The following is a 4,730-nucleotide window of genomic DNA, read 5'->3' on the forward strand; positions in this document are numbered from 1 at the left end:
TCTTTGATTAAAAACTGCTGGGAAAATTGGAAGTTAGTATGGAAGAAACTTAGATTAGACCAACACCTCACACCCTTTATCAAGATCCAAATGGTTACAGGACTTAGACATAAAAAACAACACTATAAGCAAATTGGAAGATCAAGGACTAATTTACCTGTCAGATCTATGGAAAGGGGAGCAGTTTATGACTAAGGAAGAGTTGAAGAACATCACCAAAAACCAACTAAATGATTTCGATTACATTAAATGAAAAAGCTTTTGCATAGATAAAACCACTGTAACCAAGATCAAAAGAAATGTGGTAAATTGGGAAACAATCTTTACAACTAATGATTCTGACAAAGGACTCATTTCTAAAATATACAGAGAACTGAGTCATATTTTTAAAACAAAAAGCCATTACCCAATTGACAAATAGTCAAAGGATGTGCAAAGGCAATTTACAGATGAGGAGATCAAAGCAATCCATAGCCATAGGAAAAATTTCTCTAAATCATTAATTATTAGAGAAATGTAAATTAAAGCTTCTCTGAGGTACCACCTCACACCTTTCAGATGGGCCAATATGACCAGAAAGGATAATGATCATTGTTGGAAGGGTTGTGGGAAATCTGGGACACTATTACACTGTTGGCGGAGCTGTGAACTCATCCAACCTTTCTGGAGAGCTATTTGGAACTATGCTCAAAGGGCAACAAAAATGTGCATACCCTTTGATCCAGCAATACCACTACTGGGTCTATACCCTGAAGAGATGATGAAAAAGGGTAAAAACATCACTGGTACAAAAATATTCATAGCAGCCTTGTTTGTGGTGGCAAAGAATTGGAAATCAAGTAAATGTCCTTCAATTGGGGAATGGCTAAGCAAACTGTGGTATATGTATGTCATGAAACACTATTGTTCTATTAGAAACCAGAAGGGATGGGAATTCAGGGAAGCCTGGAGGGATTTGCATGAACTGATGCTGAGTGAGATGAGCAGAATCAGTAAAACACTGTACACCCTCAACAGCAACATGGGGGGTGATGTTCAACCCTGAAGGATTTGCTCATTCCATCAGTGCAACAATCGGAAACAGTTTTGGGCTGTATGCAAAGGAGAGTGCCATCTGTATCCAGATAAAGAGCCATGGAGTTTGAACAAAGTTCAAGGACTATTCCCTTTAATTTAGGAAAAAACAGATTATTTTATTGTCTGATCTTGTTGCCTCTTAGACTTCTTGTCTCTTCCTTAAGGCTATGATTTCTCTCTTATCACACTCAATTTGAATCAATGTACAACTTGGAAACAAAGTAAAGACTGACAGATTGCTTTCCGTGGGGGGAGGGGGAAGATTGGGGGGTGGAAATTGTAAAACTCAAATAATATCTTTAATTTAAAAAAATAAAAGAGAAAACAAAACAAAACAAAAAACAAATTATTTAGTTAGCAGGGCTGTCTACCCCAAACATAAGTCTTCCCTACGCAGAATAGGACTAGAAAATTTTGCTTCAGTGGGTAGGAAGGCTGTTGGAGGAGACTGTGGAGAGCTTAGAGCTTGATCAGATATTTGAACACACCCACATCATTCACTGCATCCTGGGTCATCACTTGTCACTAGACTTTGATGACCCTGTAGGAGTGAGACTAGAATTTTGTCCAACTGTCTTTTTAAAATCCAATTCATGCAAGAACTAAGAAATCACCTGAAATGTCACTGATCTTTGATATGAAGAACAAGCAACATTGCCTCTGTATCTATCATCTCATTACCATAAACTTTTGATACAAATGCAACAATAGAATCAGAATGAACCAAAACAAATCTTTTCTACCAGAAAGGGGAAAGGGAGGAATAAGGAAAGATGCCATTATCACAATGAAGGCAAAAGTATTTCTCTGCCCTGGGTCAAGCCAAGACAGTGCCAAGCAGAATTTTGCACATAATAGGAATTTAATATTTACCATATTTAAATGAATTACTAGTAAATGTTAAGTTTACATTAGGAGGCTTTGTGAGTAGTAAAAGAAGATGATGCTAGGGGGCAGTTAGGTGGCAGCTAGGTGTGGCAGTGGATAGAGCACTGGCCCCTGGAGTCAGGAGGCCCTGAGTTCAAATCCAGTCTCAGACACGTAATAATCACCCAGCTGTGTGACCTTGGGCAAGTCACTTAACCCCACTGCCTTGTAAAACTTAAAAAAAAAAGATGATGCTAGAAAAACTTTTGATAGAACCCAGTAGCAGTCCACCTCTATCTACAATGCCAATATATTAAATTAAGAGACCAAACACAGTAATTTGTTTAGCATAAAATTATTCAATATCCCCCTTTTTTCTAGCACTCTAGGAATCAGATAGAGTGAGTCAGTGATAGATTTCACCTTTCTCAAAGATTTGCAAAGGCAAAGTAGAAGACTAGGAAAACTTTCTTGTAATGAATAGCAAATAGTTAAAAACAAATAAACAAACAAACACCAAACTGATCCCAGAGCACTTAAAGCTTGACTAAGGTTTTATCATTATCAGTTTTTGTTTACTTGGTTATTTTGCATGAAGGGTCTGGACTGTAAGAGACTTGTGATTTTTTTTTTCTTTCTGTGATTTTCCATTTCTGCTATTTTAATGAATGCTCCCTCATTACCATAGCTCCTAGTTTTTCTAGACTGTGAAAAGAGGTTTATTTGTTTCTATTTGGCATAGACCAATTATACATAAAAATAATGTACTTCAATGGCAGATAGATGATTAAATGTATTTATCAATAGTAAAATAAAAGTTCTGTGCAAAGATTATTAACCAAAGTTTGAAAGTTTCTTCTTTGGAGTCTTCATGTATGCAGTTAAACTACTTTCGCAATCTGTAGTACCCTGAAATTTTTTTCATCACAACAGTGATTGCCTGAGAATCACATTCTTTTAGGAAGAAGTGAGGGCACAGCCTTGACATCAAGCATCTCCCTGTGCCGTGGGTGTAGAATCAGATACTAAAAGAATATAAAGACAGATAAGGTAGAAATCCAAAGAAAAAGGATAAAAATAATTGCACTGAATCAAACATTTTCTTGCAAGTTTGGAGATGAGCTCTTTCCACTCTGCTCTCTTCCTCTTGATATACAGAGGCATGAGATGCTGGAGCCATGGCATTGATTGTCCCTTAAAGAAGTTCTGAAATAAGATTATGTACAATACACAATCATAGCTGTTTTTTTTTTTAACAGGGACTTTATCTTCCAAAAATGCTGCATTGTCCCCTCTTTTTTTCCAAAAAGGCCTCCAGTTTTCTAGCTATCTGGCTTGCATGCACAGAGTTGCTACTGGTTATGTGATTCGAAATGGGGAAATCTATTTTTGTTTTGAAGATAAACCAACAAACTCCAATGAGTTTCCCCAACTTCTTGATTGAAGTTATTATTGAAGGGTAAGAATATAATTTTTTTTTTTGTGGGCTAAGTCAAGAGGCTAAAGGAACATGGTGATCTCCTCTGGGCTGAGCAGTCATGGAACTGGCTAAGTACTCAAAAGTAAATATGGTCATTAAGTCAGCTGGGAGAATCCAACAGTAAGATATCTGATTCCCATAATAAACTGTCCACCTAATTAGAAACAACAGGGTCTATTCTACACAAAGACCAACTGGAAACAAATGCTGTCTTGGGCTTCACCCTCTGGACATGCCTCATTTTGGCTCATTCTAAGCCTTCTTCTACTACCCCCTTCCCCTAGCAGTTGAGGTAGCTCCCCATGACTGGACTTTTTTTTGCTAGCCTCAGGGTTTTAAAGTCCTCCACCCTATATGCTATCATGCCTTGTTGTTGGAGAGTTCAGGATATTCCCCTGATGAATTTACAAATCTACCTAGAAGTGCAGGTATAAAAAGCAAACAGATTTATTAAAAAGTAATTACACTGTGTGGCCTTGGGCAAGCCACTTAACCTCATTTGCCTTGCAAAAAAAAAAAAAAGTAATTACAACACAGAGAGATAGTTAGGAGGTCTTTAAAGGCCACATGGGTTTTAGGCACCACAGTTTAACCAGACAGGTCAGTTGCTGATTTACCTGCTCCTTCGAGGTCAGAGAGAAAGAGACCACAATAGAGCCAGATTGTCCTTAATTGCCTCTTCAGAGTCCATGGGGGGGAAGTGTTTTGGAAGTAGTCCAGGTACTATATGGAGGGAGTGGTCAGGGGTCTTGTATTGGAGAGATTGCTTCTGAAGGTGTAATTGTAAAATGAGCTCCCTACCTGATTTACTATAGAGAGTGTATAATCTGACCCACAGTGAAAACACGGCCAGGGTCAAAGTAAAAGATCAAGAGGTAACATTTTAACAGTACAGAAAACATTACAAGGATCAGTTTCATATATACATATATAAGCATATTTATGTATATGTTTATATATGTATGTTTTATGTTTATGTATGTACACATATATAGATCAATACATACACATATACATGTATATACATATAAATAAAATTTTTCAGGATTTAAACATTTTAACAGTGCAGCAAAAAAGATTACAAAATTAGTTTCCAATTATAGTATTTCTCTCTGCCCATAATTCCCTGCATCATTTATCATGATCTAGAGGGAACTCTCTGTTCTTGAAGGAAATGTCAGTGGATGATAAACTCTAGGAGGTTTGAGTTCACCTTAATCTCTGAATGAGTATAGCCTCAGTTAAACTGAAACCTGGGAAAGACTTTGGCTTAAATAAGTCAAGATGACTTTCTCCATCCTGAGCC

At 37.2% G+C, this 4,730-nt stretch overlaps 1 pseudogene; it reads right to left on the reverse strand.

Moving 5' to 3' along the window:
- Positions 1 to 2,931: 2,931 nt before the first annotated feature.
- Positions 2,932 to 3,665, reverse strand: LOC141498820 (sentrin-specific protease 8-like; annotated as a pseudogene).
- Positions 3,666 to 4,730: the final 1,065 nt, after the last annotated feature.

This window comes from Macrotis lagotis, chromosome X (genome assembly GCF_037893015.1).
Source record: "Macrotis lagotis isolate mMagLag1 chromosome X, bilby.v1.9.chrom.fasta, whole genome shotgun sequence".
In the NCBI taxonomy this organism is placed as follows: Eukaryota; Metazoa; Chordata; class Mammalia; order Peramelemorphia; family Peramelidae; genus Macrotis; species Macrotis lagotis.